Genomic DNA, 20072 nt, shown 5'->3' on the forward strand with positions numbered 1-20072 from the left:
TTAATAGTGGAGATATTAACTTTTTCATTTGTTTTAGAGATTGAGACTTCATTTCTAAGAAGATCTAATTCTTTGTTTAATTTCCAAATTTCATTTTCTAAATTTGAAATTGTTTTCTTTGATGATGAAACTAATTTTGCAAGTTTAATTGATTCTTTATGCAAATCAGCAAATGCATCTTGCAATTCATCAAAAGAAATAGATAAGTTGTTTGAAGATGTTACCTCTTCATCACTTTCGTAACTTTTGGCCATAAGGCAAAGATTTATCTCTTCATTTTCAGAATCTTCAGAGGATTCCAAATCATTTTCATCCCATGTGATGTATGCTTTCTTTAGTTTCTTCTCACTATGATTTTTCTTTTCAGATTTTTCCATCTTTTTCTTGAAGATGGGACAATCAACCCTCAGATGTCCAGGTTGATTGCATTCAAAGCATTTTAGAGTAGAGGATGAATTTTCTGTCCTTCTCTTTGATTTAAAATTTGGTCGCCTCTGATTTCCTCTTACTTTAAGAAACTTGTTGAATCTTTTTACAAAGAGACTTAGATCATCATCATCATCTGGATCATTATCCTGATCACTTTCTTCTTGAATTGAGGATGATGCTTTAAGAGCAATTCCTTTCTTTTTCTTGTCATTTTCTTCATTTTGGTGCAATCTCAATAGTTCCATCTCGTGTTCCTGCAACTTACCAAATAAAGTGGCAAGAGACATGTTAGACAAATCTCTTGATTCAGAAATAGCCGTTACTTTGGGTTGCCATTCTCTACTTAAACATCTTAGCACCTTGTTTATAAGATCTTCATTTTGAAATTCTTTGCCTAAGGCTGCTAGATGATTTACTATATGTGTAAATCTCTTTTGCATACTCTGAATATTTTCATTTGCATTCATTCTAAATAATTCATACTCATGAGTTAGTGCATTTATCCTAGATCTTTTAACATCTGTAGTTCCTTCATGTGTTAATCGAAGAGTGTCCCACATTTCCTTAGCACTCTTACAATATGAAACCCTGAAGTATTCATCCATTCCTAGGGCATATGTTATTATGTTTTTGGCTTTTAGGTTGTATTGTACTCGTTTTCTATCCTCTTCAGACCATCTATCTCTAGGTTTTTCTATGGTTATGCTTTCACTTGATGAACTACCATCTATTGAAACTCTTTCTACTGTGGTGGGTATATAAGGCCCTATTTCTATGGCTTCCCAGATATTTAGATCTATTGCCTCGATAAAAATTTGCATTCGGGTTTTCCAGTAGTGGTAACCCTCTCCATTAAAGATTGGAGGTCTATTGATAGAATTCCCTTCTGGAAATAAGGAATTTCCTGAGGCCATCTTTTTCTTGAAGCTTCTAAACTTTGTACAAGAATGAAGCTCTGATACCACTTGTTAGACAAGTGGCCTCAGATATCTTAAGAAGGGGGGGTTGAATTAAGATATTCCAAACTGTTTCCCCTAATTAAAGATTCTATTTCACTTTTTACTTAAGTTATGAATTCCCTTAATGACAATCTTCTTAAATATTAATTCAAATGAAACAATTTGAATATGAATATAAAGCAATAATAAATAAAGGAGATTAAGGGGAGAGAAAATGCAAACTCAGTTTTATACTGGTTCGGCCACACCCTTGTGCCTACGTCCAGTCCCCAAGCAACCCGCTTGAGAGTTCCACTATCTTGTAAATTCCTTTTACAAGTTCTAAACACACAAGGAAAATCCTTCCTTTGCGTTTAGAGATCCTTTACAACAAGAGACTCACAGTCTCTTAATCCCTTAGAGAATGAGAAGAAGAAGAACAACAAATCTCTCTAGAAAGAGATGGATTTTACAGATTGAGCACTCAAATAATTCCTTAATGAATTGCAATTGAATTGGCCAAGGAATTCTTAAGAGGATAAAATGAATTTTCTCTTTGAGAGGATAAACACTTTGTTGTTCTGAAAATCTCTAAGCAATTTCGTGTTTAAGTCACATATATATAGACCATTGGTGGTCATGAGTAAAGCCTTTGAAAAGTTGTGACTCTTGAAATTATTTTTCTGAAAATCCTGTCTGGTAATCGATTACAGTAATTGTGTAATCGATTACAGCTTTTAAAATTTGAATTAAAACGTTTACTAACTGCTGGTAATCGATTACCAAAATTGTGTAATCGATTACACAGTCTAAAATTTCGAATTCAAATTTTTGTAGCTGTTATAAAACGTATTTGACCACTGGTAATCGATTACATCCTCTGGTAATCGATTACCAGAGAGTAAAACCTTTGAGAAACACTTTTTAATATAAATCACTTGGCCAAACCTTTGCTAATTCAATTAGGAATTCCCTTCCTAATATTCTAGTGATCATCTTGATGTTGTGACTTGTAATCTTGAAGTATTGTCTTGAATTTTAATCTTGAAAAGCCCATTTGCATCAATTGCAACACATCATCATGATCATCATCAAAACATCAAAGCCAATTGCATCTACACTACCCACATTCAATTATGCATGTTCTAAGCTCTCTCTAAGATCTAAACATTTACCTACAGTTGAAGATGATAGGTACATATTAAAGACTTTTACCTACATTTAGGAGATGTAAGTAAAAGTTAATGACTTTTACCTACACACTATACATGGTAGGTAAAACCTATAATGACAGACAATTAGCCGTCATTATATGCCCCCTCAAAGTTGATGGAAGAAACGTCCGTAGGACAAAGTCTATCATACATTTACCTACGAATTTTTTATTTATAGTGACAGTTTTTGTCCATAGGTATAGGTTATTTTTCTTGTAGTAAATGACCTTTAAAGTAAGTGGTACTGACCTAGTTGGGATGTCTTACTTTATTTTGATGCTTGGCCTATCTTTTCAAAAAAAAAAAAAAAAATCTTTCACCAGCCAAAGAATATATGTAAAATCGATTTTACATATATTCTTAAATGAATTTGAATTTGTGCCTTCACAAGAAGCCAAGGAAGTTAGAATCTATAATGGAGGATTTCATTGTGCATACCAGGTATTATTTTTTTTTCTTATCTACCAGTCCTCTGCTTCTTTACCTAATTAGACATGGTTCTATTGTTGCCCAATAGATATTTATTTGTCATTGTATTAGTTTTTACCGTCACTCAGTCACTTTTCCTAAAATCAAGGCTTACAGAAGTATAACATGGGGGGATGTTAATACAGGTTGATCATCATGTTACAGAAATGATTGTTGGTCAGGATCTTGTTGAATGGCAAATCCTTGTTGCCATTGGAGAAGATCTTCCGTTGAGTCAATCACATACCTTTATCAGGTGATGTTGCTTTTCATATCTTTAGTTTCTTCCTACCCATTTTTCATGTATAAGTACATCGGCCCAAATTCTGTTATATACTCTGCAAGGTCAGATATGCAAAATTAGCCTACTAATCTATTTATGATGAATCAAAATTTCCCCAGTTGGTTGGAATAACTATAAAACTTAAATATTAATTTGTGGATCTTTCTTTTTATCATATTCAAAATCTGCTATTTTGGAAGTCCGAGTGGGGATTGGAATTAAAGAAGGAGACAAAGTTAGCATGCACTATGATCATATGATTGCTAAGCTTGTTGTGTGGGGAGAAAATCGTGTTGCTTCCAAACATCAGTTTGACAGCAGGAGCTCTTGTATTGAATTTAAAGAGAATGTTGCTGGTTATGTTGGATGTAACTTTTTCCCAAACACACATTAAATTAATCTTGACTATTGCAGTCTCTATTTGCAAACCTGAATTTTCTCTTTTCTTAAAGGGGATGAAAATACTAGACATTTTTTTTAACATAAAAGAAGAAAAACTTACTTGGCACATTATAGAGAAGTCATTAGTCTTAAAAGCCAAAGCTATATTAGGAAGGGAGAGCCTCTACTACAAATGAGGGGTTAGTGTTTCACAGGTCACAACCCTATGGTTCGATCCAAAATCTATACAATATCAATTAGGATTTATCAGCTAATAAATGATAATTCATATTCGAAGTTGGGAGAAAATTGCAGCCAATTATAACTAATATCAACTGCTATTTTTTTTCTGGTATAAATTAGTTGCAATGTCACATCATGTTCTTTATGGCCTCTATGTATTTGTAATTAAAATTCATTCTTATGCATCCAATGTGTAACAGTGTTATCTAATTTCTGTGAAGTCTGATTGATATGGCATCCTACTCTGTACTCACTTTTTGCTTATGATATGGTAATTTGATGGATTAAGCTAATTATGCCAGATCATGTAGGGATGCAAATCCATAGGTATTAAAATTTGTGGGGCACTTGCTGCAGCTGGAATGATTGCTGCATGCCTTCCTAATTATCAAAGACAGAAGTATGTTGCATGGACCTCTAGTCATTTTTGTTTGTTTTATTATTATGCTGCTGCTACTACTTTGGCATCATGCCTAATTGGTTTACTTGATGCATGCTCTTCTTTTTTCAGATTGTGTCCTTCGTGTAATAAATTGGAAAGATTGTTGTTTCTTTTATGGTGTGTTTGGTTGAGAATCACTTCTTTTTAAATCTTAAACAAACTAGCCCTTACTCTAATAGTAAGTATCTTTGTCCATTTGTTGCTTAAAGTTACATTCAATAATCTATCATATGCAGGAAAGATCTTGTGGAAGCTGGGGAGATTAGTGTAAGGAACCTGAACCTTCTAATATCTAGAGATAATATTTTGGTCCTAATTAATATTCAGTGTATATATGTTGCATTTTTATAGTGTTGCTATAATTTAAAAACAGGATATATCAAAACAAAAATGCTTTAAACCCTGTATCATATATCATTTCTAATATATGATTCCTTTTCGGGGTATATATATCATTCCTTTCTATGAATAATAATATCTTTGGATGATGGTTTTATGTGGGTAGCTTCAATTTTCGGGGTGGGTGGGGGGGTGGGATGGGTTATGAAATAGGATAATTTCTGATTCAAAGGGGCATGCAAAATTTCTGACCTTTATAACAATAATAATGCTTTTATTCGACTTGGGGTGCTTCAGTTTTTACTAGTTTGGAACTTCACCTATTGTTATAGCTCCAAGCATGAAGCTCTCTTCTTCTGGATTTAACCCACCTGCTGAAGAAGAAGGTAGCAGTAGAAGTAGCTTCTTTGATTCTTTAATTTTGTGCAAATTGCTTTGTATTATGTTGCTTTCCCTACTCCCACTTTTTGAAAGTTTCTTATCTCTTGTCTTTTCCTTGGTTTGTTGGTCAAGTTGTGTTTTTTGTGTTGGTAGTTCTTTTTGTCTTTGCATGGATAAGCTCAAAAAGGGTTATTTTCTTTATCTTAAGCAGAAAAGACTTTCACGTGGATCCCAGGTTAATTTTTTTGTCCTTCCCCTATTTTGTCTCCACAAGCAAATAGCAAAAGATGGTATTCTAAAATACTTAATAATATTTATATTTTTTAACACTTTCCTTATGCAAAAATATAAATTACTTAATTTTTTTAAAAGAATTAATTATATTTAATAATAATATACCACACCATAACTGTAAAAAACTTTTTGATTATGACTTTCTTTTTTCATAGATTAAAAAAAGTATAACACATTGTGTTAATCTTTTTATTTTAAGGAATGGGGTTAGTCTTTTATAAGTTGAATAAATTTGGTACGTCTGACTGGGCTTAGTTCTTTCCTTTGTGTGTATATGTACTTGTTTGGTTTGGTTCCTCATTTTCATTAATATTGAACCTTTTCCTAGACAGAGAAATGATTTCTATTGATAATCCTTGAAAGCAACATGAGTCAGTAGGTAGTAGGCTAATGACAGACTCCAATATACTATGTATGGATAAAGTTATAATAAGACTCCAATATATTATTTCTGCTGTCTTCACCTACTTTTTTTCTTTTATTCACTTGTTGTTGGCTACTACATTTACATTGTGTGTACTACAAGTGCCCAATGACCAAATTACCAGACGATAGTGTGCTTGTTTTGCATATTTTTACTTTTATTTGAATGTTGTCTTTCATTTACTCATGATGTTAGTGCTAAGAAGATTAACTTGTGGCATGGTTTTGGAGAAAGGGACGGGCCCTTGGAGGGAAAGAGAGGGGAGACCTTTTTTTGGGTCATGCCAACATGATCTGTTTAATAGAAAGAGAAAGGAGGATTAGTAGTACTGCTATGTGGGGAAGAAAGTGATCAAGGACATTGACATTGGTACTGATTGTATTTCATTACATTAGATTAGATACGGTAAAGTTGCAAGAAATTTCCTAGTTAGACCAGAATAGGAAGGAACGAAGGGCAGGTACACTAACAAAATTGGCTATATATTACACAAACATATGATTTCAAGAAAGAAATTATGGATAAAGTTATAACTATGGATAAAGTTATAATAAGCAAATGACGTATGAATTATGAAATATAAAAGTACCTTAAATATAACTCATGAGTTGTTATCACTTTTGTAAAAAATAATATCATACTATTATTTATTTATTTAAGATTTAAATATATTGTCAGTGTTTTAAATTGAGTGAGGTCATTTTTATTTTGTTCCTCCAAATTTAAATTTGTTTTTTTATCTCTCAATTTCAAAAATATTTTTTTCGCCTTTTTTTTTATAATCCAATTTTTTTAGTCTCTTAGGTTAAAAAAAAAATCAACATGTCAATCACCCCAAAATCACTTGACATTTATTTTCCTATCTCTTGATTCTGAATCACTTGAACCAATGTAAATGTTCTTACTTGATACTTCTATAATTTTGCAATGACTTCTGTTGAAACAATTCCATACAGGCTTTGACTGCTCATTCAAGTCTACAAAATTCTAGTAGGATCTATGTCCAACCAGGAAAAACACAGGTTAGAAGATATGTCATTAAAATGTCATTTATTCTTATTTCTTTTTTATCAAATATATAATACTCCTTTTATATTTTATATTGTGAAGATGGTGACATTTGAATTATCTTTTTATAGTATTTATCTTGAAGAAATTATTGGATAATTTGCCCAAGACTTTAGATTCAAATGACATTATTATCACTATTGACTATATATATCAAGTGATGATTTAAGATATTTTTTAAAATTAAATCTTGAATACCATATTACATCAAATATTAAAAAACAAATTTTGCCACTGATACATAGTTTCTTAAAAAGACTCTTAACTGCCTATCAGGTTCGCAAAATATTCGTTTTCTGTCACTACTAAGGTTGATGCCTCCTGCTATCCCTCCAAATAGTACCCAGCCACAACCCTTCTTGATCCTTATATGTAGGCATTCTAGTGCCAACAGTCGAAAATTTCATTAGTTGTTTGTTTCCCGCTGCTTCTTCCCAATGAAGAAAAAAAGAAATATACTTATAGCTGAGAGGGAAAATATTTATAACATAGTTTTTATTTTTATTTTTGATTTTCATGTGTGATTGATTCAAGCGGTATCAGATCTATTTTTTATTTTTGTTGATATGTTCTAATGTTTTAATTTTTATTTAGTTCAAACCTGAGGATATAACTGCCATCATGGATGACTTTAACAAGCCTGGATCTCTTGCTCCAATAGGATTGTATCTTGGTGGCACCAAATATATGGTCATCTAGGGTGAACCCCGATGCTGTCAATCGAGGGAAGAAGGTAACCACCATTTTTTATCTTTGCCTGAAATTTGTTCATAGATTTGTATGTGTTTGAATGAGCATTTGTAAAATTGATTTTGAAATAATATGATTTAAGTATGGATGATTTTATTCTAGAACCATGTTAGTAGTAAAACTCTATGATTTCATGTTGCTTTTAAATCATATGTGTTTTTATTTATTTATTTTTAAACCATGTGTTTTTATTTATATGGAGTTATTTCAACTTAATCAAATAATTAAAATTTTATGTTTTTTATATTCAAATGTACTAAGTGGACTTTACAATATCCTATTTAGTTTAAATATAATTATTTTGAGTAAAAAATATCATAGGTCTGTACAAAATAATATAGAAGCGTGTGTAAGTGAAAGAAAAGAAAAATGTTTAAACTTATAAATTTTGTTTATAAAATGATAACCACATATTACTAAGTTCTTTTTTCTCAATGTTTCACGGTGATTGTTAATCAACTAAATTACGTTCATCTTATTTTCTTTTAAAAAAAAAAGTTACATTCATCTTACAAAAATTATAACAAGTAACGGTCAATTTTGGGGAGAAAAAGCAAGAAGGAGTTAGGAGGGTAGCAGTTAACATCAAAGATAGTGGAAGAGTGAATGAGACAAAGGAATTTCAGTCCCCAGAAGGCTGACATCAAATCCCTTTGCTTCATTTGCAAGTTGTGCTATCAAGCAACCATTTCTCTATTTGGATATTGGAAATTCTGTACTGTCCCCCCATCCCACCACACCACATACACAATTTGACATGTGCAGTTAATTATAATAGTTGAGAAGAGAGTGTTGTCATATGATGTGATTAAAAGTTAAATAGAGAAAAATTATAAGTGTTAATAAGATATAATCCAGAGTAGTTTATATGTCATTATTACTTGATTTTTTAGAGATCTTTACTTTCATATGGTGATACTAGGCAATATTTTTTTTTGAGGTATATTAGTACTAAAAAGAAATTTGGGGCCTAAAGCCCTTGCTTGGGCTGCTTGTGCCTTAAGCCAGCCCTGGCTAAATGCACTTTCAGATGCTTATGCTGAAAGAAAATTTCTTAGTATGGATACATATGTTGGAAAACATCCTTCAAAGATGTTTGAGATTGTGAGAAAACACAGTTTTTATCTGATAAAGTGAAATGTGAAGAGCTGTGAATGAAATGAGTCAGAACTCAATAACTTCGTTTTTATTTTATTGATCATTCCTTGATTATTTTCCAGGCTACATGGTGTTTGCTATGAGAATCCCTTGGCACCGTTGATACGTGGATTAGGACTTACACTATAGCATACCGGTGGTGATAACTCTGTCATATATGATCATGACTTGGAAAGGTAATAATTCAGATTTTATTCTCCTATGTTTCAACAAGATTGATGTATTTGAAGGTTTATATTAGCTACGATGCAGTAATTAGGATTGGAAGCAAAAGTATTTTAACTGAAAACTGCACAAGTATACAAATTTTTTGCAAAATTTCTTTATGCGTGCATAGCTCTACAATCTTTGTCTCTCATGAAAATGAAGCACTAATATATGATATTCTAAAAAGTGTCAAGCATCCCAAACTTTTGTAATTCAACTACTGCTTTCTAGTAATGCCATTTCATCTTTCATGAGTTTATATAATTCTTTTTCAATCTGAAGAAGCAGAGAGGTATTGGTTTGTTGCACTGCCCACATTCAATTATGTATGTTCTAAGCTCTCTCTAAGATCTAAACATTTACCTACAGTTGAAGATGATATGTACATATTAAAGACTTTTACCTACAGTTAGGAGATGTAAGTAGAAGTTAATGACTTTTACCTACACATTATACATAGTATGTAAAACCTATAGTGACAGACAATTAGCCGTCATTATATGTCCCTCAAAGTTGACGGAAAAAACGTTCGTAGGACAAAGTCTATCATACATTTACCTACGGATTTTTTATTTATAGTGACAGTTTTTGTCTGTAGGTATAGGTCATTTTTCTTGTAGTGATCTAATCAAACAAAATATTATTCTGCTCGTCAATGGAAAAGAGAGTTTTGTGTTTATCCATCATTTCCTTCTCTTTCTTCTTTTGTAAATGAAAATTCAATTAGTCTTTCCATAAATTGGGTGCGGATGCATCCCTAAAGTGATACGATGATGCAATTATATGGCGTCTACATTAATAGCCTAAAGAAAAGGGAAAAAGAAACTGAAGCATGTTACATATAACTGTTTTCAAACAACTCCCAAAAAAATAGAAGTGTAAAAGTAGCATCATTTAATTTTAAGGCAATAACCTATCTACCGAAAAAATGCCTAATGATCTTTCTATTTGTATATTGAACAGCCAAAACATTTAAAGTTGTTTGAAAAGAGAATATCTAATGAAACAGACAACTGATGGGTTTTGGCATATCATATTCTACTGCTCATCTCATTTTTCTTTAATTATATGAATATCTTTTTGCTGATAAAAAAGAAAATTCACTACTACAAAAAGAGGATTCCACATCTGTTTTAAAGCACTTTCTACGACGGTTTTGAACCGTCTTTGTCGCGGGTGTTGCAAAAAGTAGGTGGACCTACGACAACGGTTCAAAGAGATCGTCTTAGAATGTCAATACATTTTAAGACGGGTGTCTTGAGGAGACCGTCTTAGAATATACTGCCTTCTACATCGGTTTTATGTACAACCGTCTTTGAAAATATTACTTTTTACATCGGTTTTTATATAGAACCGCCTTAGAAAATATTACATTCTAAGACGGGTGTCTTTGGAACCGTCTTAAAATATACTGCTTTCTACATCGGTTCTACTTAGAACCACCTTAGAAAGTATTATATTCTAAGACAGGTGTGGATAGGAGACTGTCTTAGAATCCTATTGGAACAAGAAATTGAGTTCCCTGGAAGCTGATGATCTCCTGAAAGTCCACCTTTTCTCCTTAGTGGTTGTTGTTGTTGAAACTGGTGTGCTTGTGCCATTCAACAAACACCTGTTAGTACCACATTTTTCCTTCTCTTTCTCTCTATCTGATCTCTTCCTTGTCCTCCCCATCTCTTTCTACAACTCTGAAGAAAGTAACAAAATGACATGTGAGATTTCTTCATATATGCTTTTTTTAATAAGTTGTTTTTAATACCATGGTCCCCATCCCATGCCAAATTTAGTTGAGCATTTTCACAGTGCCTCAACTTTTCTCATTTTATATTTTCATTACTAACTATCACTTTCAGAACAAGTTTGGTTCCCTGGGCATGTAATTAGGTAACTCTTCTGCTTCTATAAGACATAGTAGCAGCTTCCAATGATAAGCCAATTGCCACAAGACATAGTAGCAGCTTCCAATGATAAGCCAATTGCCACGTCCTAGAAAACTGGTGATACAGATCCATTAAAAATATATAGAATTATAGATACATAAATGAAGGATGTGTATGATTTTAGCACTCACAACATTTAATATATTTTTCATTGATTAATTTATTCTAAAATTAGCTCCCTATACAGATAGGATAAATTTAGTGAGTAGACATTTTTTTATCGAAGAAATAAATACAAATTATTAGATATGATAATAAATGGCGAAGATTAAAATATATAAATTGAGTTTTTTTTTTAAAAAAAAAAATATTAATTTTTAGAGCAAATTATAGCAGCAACCCCTGAGCTTTTATCTAATCATACATAATGTCATCCTTTTTTGTTGTTTTTACGTTAATTTTACTTTAAGTTTAAAAATATTACACTGAGGTTCTTAAATATTACACTGAAGTTCTTAAATATTACACTAACCCTAGGAAAGTATTCCTGTAATTTACTCTAATATTCACGTTTAATTGTATATTTGATTTAAATGTACTCTTTAGAATGTTATGACATTGGTAGATGATTTTATTTTTTAAACTAGTGTTAAAATGAAAAGATTAATTTCTTAAATAAATATTAGCATCTTAAGACTTTCACACTACTAATTACATTGTATACATGTTTGTGGGCAAAGGTAAAAAACACACTTGCAGGGTTGCCAAGTGTGTTTTGGTGGTTTCAATCGTCCCTTAACGTGAAATGGGTTGGATCAGAAATCATGTGAACAACAACTGGCAGAATCCTTCTAAAATATTCAACTATATAAAACTACACGTCCTAGTGCCACCGGCTTCCACTAATAATAACTGGAAGAAAAAATATAATAAATTAAATAAAATCATTCCTTAACACATTATGTAGTTATTAATTTTTTTAAATCTCATTAACATTTTTTATAGCACGGTTTTTTTAATTTGACCTTTTTCTTGACCAATTATACTCCCGTCAATATATATTTATTACATATTAAAAAGATTATAACATATTTTAATAATTATATAAAAATAAACATGTATCTTATATAACTATAGATCGACATGATAAAATACTAGTAATCAAATAAAACACAATAACTAATTAAAACTATTCAAAATCAATTTCGAGATGAATATATTTAGAATGACGTGCAAAGCTGTGAAAAGGTGTATACCTTATCCATGTTGGAGGAATGATTAAAACATACTTTCAGGAATAAGAAACATACCTTCGAAATAGTTAGCGCAGGGCTCCAAGGCAAATGCTTTCATTGCTATTTATATTTGGGTGAAATACCTTTGTCCTGAATGCAACCTGAAAGGCATTTACAATAGACGAGTATACTGGAGATCATCTAAAGGAGCTCCTAAGTGTTCAAAGAAGCGGCAGTCACTACTAAAAGGATCCCTTAGAGCAAGCCTAGAATTTAGTATTTTAAATATAATAAAATATGTGTAATAATTACGAAACAAAAAAACTGTGTAGAAATAATTTCTTTTTAAAAAATGAGAAATCAAATTTGTTATATATGATTTATGAATATACTAAAGAAGGGTTTATGTTTGTGAAGAAGGATTTATGTTTACTTTTTCTCTTCAAAATGCAACTATGAATTCTACAATCTATGTTTTTATCCTACTATAGAAAGAATTAATTTAGGTCAAGGAAGATAGCTTACTGTTGTTGTGCAGCAAAATCAATTTAAACTTCTGGTGGAGCCGATGCAGGAGACTCCACAAAGTGCAAGTTAGGATCACTGCAAGGTTTACACGAGTAGCAAAACATTAGTTAAAAATTAAATATTTAAATTTTATCAAGTGAAACTGTTAAATATCAAGTGAAGCTGTTAATGCTGTTAATAGTTAAAACATAAACTGGCCGTACAACAGCATTACAAATCAAGTGAAGCAAACATAATCTACTGCCCTGTATTGGGTACAAGCTTCTCCATAATTATTGGAAAAAAATTTGCATTTTACGAAATACTTTCTAAGGCGGTTATTAAAAACCGCCTTAGAATGTTATATGCAAAAATGTTTACAACGGGTTTAAGTTGAAGCTCGTCGTAATTGGGGGAAAAAAATTAATTAAGCACGTGTTCGAAGTACTTAGCTCCCACAGGTTTAAGTTCGAAGTACTCAGCTCCTGGAGGTCGTACCCTGTGCTTGCTTCTCTTTCGTTGCAAATCGAACCCCAGCCCTTCTTTCATTGCAAATCGAACCCTGTGCTTGCTTCTCTTTTATTCTTCTTTCGCTTCGTTTTATCTGCCGTTTTCGTAGCTCGACTTCAGCAGCACCAGAACCCTAGCCCCTCTTTCGTTGCAAATTGAACCCTAACCCCTCTTTCATTTGAGAATTTCTTTTAGTTAAGTGTGTTAATTATGATTAATTTTATACAGGAACACAATTTAAACGGCTTCAATAGTGCTTTACTTAAGTATACATATGTAATTTCTTTGCTTTACTTAATTATGCATTCTTTGGTCTTGTAGAAATATGCAGCAAATTTGTTGGAAGGATTTTCTCAGACCCAGATTAGCACATTAGCCGTCAAGGATAATCTTCTTGTTGCTGGTGGCTTCCAAGGAGAGCTTACTTGTAAGGTGAGTCTACGTGATTTGTTCCTTATTGTATACATGTTCTTTAGGCTTCTGATACTTCATTGAATGATAAGTAACTTCTTTAGGCTACAGATACATCTCTCTCTTGGGGGCAGGGGATTGCTATTGTAGTTACTTCACTTGCCAATATGATTATTTAAAATGAGGAAATAATGTCTGGTATGCCACTTTTTATTTTTCCATGCTTGTTCCCTGGGATGTGGGTTGCTGTGAACAAATTCTCCCATGGCAAATGTAGGGCAGGTGGTTAGAGAGGGCTACACATTCATTAAAAGAATTGCAGGTTATCAGTATGGAATAAGTGATCTGGAGGGTTTGGTTGATATGTGGTCCCTTGCATTAAGTTACTAAAACTTTGAGTCTAAACTCACTCTTGTGAAAACCTTATCTTTTATATTATCCTTATGATCCTTGTATGTACTAAAGAGGAACACATTTTTCTTTATAGATTTTCATTTTTGGCTGATTCCCTGTTAAATATTGTTGAACTTTTGACTTTGGAGAGTAATATCTAGAGGTAAGATTGAATCTTGGGAAACAAAAGGCATGTTTGACTAGTTTGGTTAAAAATACCACCTTGTTTACACTTTAATAAATGGGTACCTCTGCTTGTGAGGAGCTTGGTCTCCCTTATTTCTACTTTTCCTATTTCTGTCACAATCACTTCTCAATCAAGCTCCACTTAATAGCCTAAGATTAACTTGTAGTTAATCACACTTGCTTTTGGGGGTGAAACCTTCCTTAATTCACAGGGCTTGCCTTAATAGATATTCATGATTCTATGATCTCGGTGTTTTTTCCTCTCTTTCTCCTCTTGTGGCTTGCTTCTGTCTGGTTTGGCAATATATACTTAGTGTGTGTGTGTATATATATATATATATATATATATATATATATATATATATATATATATATATATATATATGTATATTAATTTATTCATTTTATTGGATATGTAGTAGGAATTATTGATGCTACACAAGCCTGCTACTTCTCTTTGTTTCTCTAGTTTGTCCTATTAGGATTATGTTGAATGCAACTTATAATGTCTATATTGAATGCAGCGTTTGAATAAGAAAGGAGTAAGCTTTTGTACACGAACCACACATGATGATAATGGTATAACAAATGCAATTGAAATATATGACACCTTAAGGTATTTTTCGTACCAAGTTTATTTGTCTTAGTTTGGAACATGAACATTGCTTGACATGGAAACTTTTGCAGTGGTGCAACTCATATTATTGCTTCTAATAATGATTGTGCTGTGAGAGAATGACACAGAAAGGTTTCAGCTTTTGAATAACTTCCAGTTCTCTTGGCCGGTGAATGTGAGCACTCTATATGCAATCTGACTGATGCAGTATATTTTTTATTTTCTTTTCCTTTTTTAGCTAATTATTCTCCCATTCGGGTTCATTTCAACTGTCCTCTCTTATACTGCTGTATTTTTCTTATTATTTTCCATAGTTGATTAGAAAAAAAATTGTATAAGGAGTAGAGAGAAAACAGATAAAAAAGATGCAGGATAAGAACTCATAGAACTGATAAAGAAAATCAAAACAGAGACACAAAAGTTGAAGTCCTATAACTATAAAACTAGTTAGTGTAGAAAAGGTGTCCAATCTCTTTGAATATATTATATGTTGATTCCATGAACTAATTCATGTGCTGAAGACCAACGGGAAGCCACACACACACTTCTATCTATAGCAAATTTAGAGGATATGATGCACCCTTATAGATTGAAGCATTCCTTTCCAGTCACATACACCACACCTCACAAACCACATAGGGCCAAATTGTTTTGATTTTCATTTTAATTCTTATTTCCAAACCCTTGAAAGTGGGCATGAAGAAACTGATCCAACCAACTAGGACAAATTCATCTCTAGCTGGAAAAAATTGACCTTAGAAGAAGCTTTGAATTTCCAAATTGAATTATCTAGGGAAAGCTTTCCCTTGTAGGAAAATAAATGAGAAATTGAAGATTTGAATGAAAATTTGAAAAATACCAGAAGAATCCAGGTTCCAAATTCCATATCTCCTGTGGATAAGATGGTTATAGTGAACTATCGAAATTCATTTGGCTAACCTTCCCTGCTCACCATTTATTTCTTTAGTTACATATCAGCACATTACATATCAACGGCAGGAGGAGGAGATGAACATTGATACTGCATTTTTAATTGTTCTTGCAGTTCACTTTGTTCCTATACATCTTTATTTCATCATAGAGATCAATAATCTTTTGCTCAAGTCAAATATAGAGATACCAATCCATCCCTCCCCCCATCAATCTTCAAAGAAAGAATGTTGAGACAGAAAATAAAAGTTATTTTTTATTTTGTAGACCAGGATACATAAATAAGCCAAAGTGATTCCAAGGCTCCTAGCCCCAATGACTGAAACCTTACTAGTGCAATTGATAAAATTATTGACTTGACAGTACTTGTTGGAAAAAAAAATTCCTATTCTGAACGACACCATCTTCTCTTTATTTTCCTGAATCTCCCAGATATTATGAAATCTGGAGCTACCTTCTAAAATGTTTGCTTCATTGAAATTATCAACAGAGAAAATTTGAGTCATTGACAATATTTAGTTTCAATAGGCTAAGCGCATTGTTGAGATATGAAGAACAAAGGTTTTATCTAGTTCCATATAAATAACCATAGAGGACTAGATTTTGTGCAGGGATTGATTTTAGGTACTAGATTCAATGCTTCACCAAATTTTCCATGATATAATTGACTGAAAGATGTAAGGTAATAATCTCAATTGCTAATTCCTTTCCCCCCTTAACAAAAAGCAATTAGCTTCATTTAGGTACAATTTCATAGTGCGATCAATTTCATAGGTCCATTAATATATTGACCATGTTTGTTGTATGAGAGGTCTCTTTTCATTATAAGTATAGTTATCCTTAATTTTTTTCAAACTGCATTTGATACTATGGCTATATATGTCATTCTTCTATGCACAATTTCTCTGCTGAACTTTAAATGCAAATTTTGACCATATGCCATGTGTTACATTGTATGTCTAGGTGACCATATGTAACATCCCATTTTTCATAAACTAATTTAAAAAGAATTATTATTTATAAATAAATAAAGTTTTAAAAAAATGATCATGTTTTTATAAAGAAATAAATAATGAAAAATAATGGTTTGAAGAAAAAAAAATATTTGATTTATTCATTTGATAAGGAATAAAATAGAGTTTCTTTTTATAAAATATTAAAAATAAATAAATAGACTAATAATAAGTTGTGTGTACCCTAGGTATAAATAGCGATGTTAGGTCAGTTTTAGACTGACGATGTATTTTCTTTCCCTCATTTTCGTTTTCTCTCTTCTCCTCTCCAAAACCCTTTCTTTTTCTCGCAGTCCACAAAACCTATCTCAGAAAAATAATGATCTCACACTCATTCACCGTTGGATTGTCGCACAATTTGCGTATCACGTTCACAACACAATTTCGAGCATTCTCACCGTTGGGAATTGAAAAATCATGTCTGAGCTTAGAGGAAAACCCTTCGCATTGTAGCCTTTTATTTTTCCGCAAAAACCCAAAACTATCTCGGTAAAACTACGATCCCGGTTTCGTTAACCATTGGATTTTCATGAAATCTAGATATGTTGTTTGAAATTCAATTGCGCACACTTTCACCGTTGGGATTTGTGAGATAATATTCGTAGATGGAGAAAAAGGAATCGCATAAAGACAGTACAAGTGGAGGCTTCAATCTCTTCTCCGTCTCTATGACGTTGGAGAATTCTATCGGAGCAGTCGGAGGAAAAACTGGAGGAATCTCAGGGAACCGCTAGAGATGTCACTATCATTGTCGTAAGACACGTGAGTCCGCTTTGAGGTAAGGGATGAGTTATTTACAATTAGGAATTAGTGAGAACATGTGTAGGGATCCTTAGAGATATCAATTGGAATGAGTTTTGGGGTGTTTTTGCAATTTTCATTTTATCCTTATAATTATTATAGTGAATTATATATGTTTGACAGACCAATTTTTATGAAATTGATATGCTATTGTGTTGAGCGTGAACCCTATAAATCGAGTACTTTTTCTAATTAATATGAATTGATGAAATAAAGTAAGGAGAAGTTTAGAGAGAGATATTGATTTTGTATTTTCTCTTTTTCTTGTTGTTTATGATTTTATATATAATTTAAAAATTAATATCATAATTGAAACTGACCAAAATGTTCATATAATTATTTAGAATTTGTGCATTGAAAGCTTACTTTGAAATTTGTGATTCAATATGATGTATGCTAGTTTATAGATATAGAGGTAGCTATTTATATTAATAATTTATGTAAATAATATTGTAGAGTGTTATAGTATGATTCCAAAAATTATTAAGTGTTGGAGTTTGAGAATATTATGGTTAAATTTCATGAACATGTGTATGTTGTACCTTATGAATATTATTGGGAATGTTATGAGATGGTTGATGTGACATTATGAGATGTGAAATTGTGAATGAGTTTTGGTTGTGAATAAGTGTGTGATTAACTTTTGATGCGACATTATTTGTGTTGTAAGCTGTGAATTGTACAATAACCCGAGCAGTGTTATCTTGAGAAAAGTGTAAATGCGCAGTGTTAAAGAGAAAGTATAGGTTTCCTATTTAGGAACCAGTGTTAAAGAGAAAGTGTAGGTTCCTATTTAGGAACCAGTGTTAAATTGTAGCATAATATGTTGTGCGTGCTTAAGACACGAGTGTGAGGTCGTGGGTATTGTATAATTCACTAGCAGTGTCTGTGTGCTAAAATGATTTTAGGGGTTGGACCTGAATCAAGAGGGAGAGGCCCTGACAAACTCTTCGGAGTGTAGGCCTTGGGGGTCACCGGGTTTGAGTGCTCCTTTAAGCCTATGCTGATCCCATATGGTTGGAGCATTCTCGCAAAACATCGTGACCCTGACTGGTCTCCCTATGATCTTACTTAGTGAGAGTGACCTGGCAAACCCATTGTGTGGTGTGTCTTGTTATGTACTCCTAAGCGCCCTAGGGTGGTTTTTCACTGACATGGTACCACATTGCATGTAGGCTTGAGTCTTAGCATAATTGTCTCATGCGCTTGCTAATTGTTTATTATGAAATTGAGGTGTTATTATGTCTTGATCAGAACGTGTGATTCTTGTGTAATGTGATTAATGATTGAAAAGTGTGATTGATGGATGAAAAGTGAACTTTGAATGACAAAGTGGTGGAATTACGTGAATTATGTGTAAGTAAGTTTTATTTGGTTTATATGATATGTATATCTAGTTGTCTTGTTCTCTATTAGTTAGGAATGTGATAACTCACTCCCAGTTTACTGTTTGTGTTTGGATCCTGTGATGATCTTAAACTTTGTGTTCGGGGAGTAGATGACTAGGTGAACTACTTTAAGAAATATTGTGCTTAAGGACGTCGGGACACAACGCTCTGATAAGATGTGACATTGGGATATAAGTTTTTATGTTAATTTTATGACGTTAGTTTATTTTATTTCACCTCACTGATTTAACAAAATATTTTTGTAAATTTTGATGGCCTTATTTTGAGCCGAATATGTTTTTAATGAGTTTTATTTGATAATTGAAGTGAATGTGAACCTTTTACCCATGTGATTTTGTTTACCAATATATTTTATTTATTGATATATATATCGGGGTAGAGGGTGTCACACCATACATCATTAAAGGAAATGTGAATCCTTGAAGTTTCTTCTTTGAGGACCACATTGTTGTAACATGGAAAGGGGTTTGGCAATAACCCTTTGATAAGTGCAATCATTCCTTTATACCACCCCCTAATCATTGTGTCTGGAATTTGGGGGTAAAATCACAATAAACTGATGTTAACATGGGAATTCTCAGAGAATATATTTTTGTAGTCCTTCAATTTCAAAAATAATCTTTTTTTCTCTTGATCTCCATAAAAATAAATAAGCATCACAATTACCCTAAAATTATTATGAGATTTTTTTCATAAAGAGTGACTAAATAATATTTTTTTAAAATTGAGGGGCAAAAAATAAATTATTTCTTTTTACAGCAAATAAATTTAAATTAGAAAAACAAAAATAAAAATGACTCAAATTAAATTTTAGTAACATGTCATAAAGAAATTGATTGGAACTAATTATGAATAGTTGGTGTTCTTAGACCAAGATACATAAACAAGCCAAAGTGATTCCAAGGCTCCTAGCCCCAATGAGTGAAACCTTACTTCAGAAAAATCAATTTTAGAGTTTGCGTGTATCTCTCCATTGCTTAAGTAGGTCCTCAAACTTCTATCATTGGGTTTTAGTTTGGCATCTTCACAATCCTCTTCCTCTCTGCAAATGTTATTTGACAACAAGAAACCCCATCATAAAAAATCAATTGAATATGATAGATTTATTTTAAGTTATGGGTAGGTATAGGTTTAAGGTGAATTGTGTCTATAATTATAGATA

At 32.2% G+C, this 20072-nt stretch overlaps 1 long non-coding RNA gene across 1 annotated transcript; it reads left to right on the plus strand.

Moving 5' to 3' along the window:
• Positions 1 to 5623: 5623 nt before the first annotated feature.
• On the plus strand, positions 5624 to 9698 carry LOC100778638 (uncharacterized). The gene is made up of 3 exons (XR_416281.4): positions 5624 to 6858; positions 7566 to 7637; positions 8875 to 9698. It is a non-coding gene; the product is annotated as an uncharacterized lncRNA (long non-coding RNA).
• Positions 9699 to 20072: the final 10374 nt, after the last annotated feature.

This window comes from Glycine max, chromosome 10, assembly GCF_000004515.6.
Source record: "Glycine max cultivar Williams 82 chromosome 10, Glycine_max_v4.0, whole genome shotgun sequence".
NCBI lineage: Eukaryota > Viridiplantae > Streptophyta > Magnoliopsida > Fabales > Fabaceae > Glycine > Glycine max.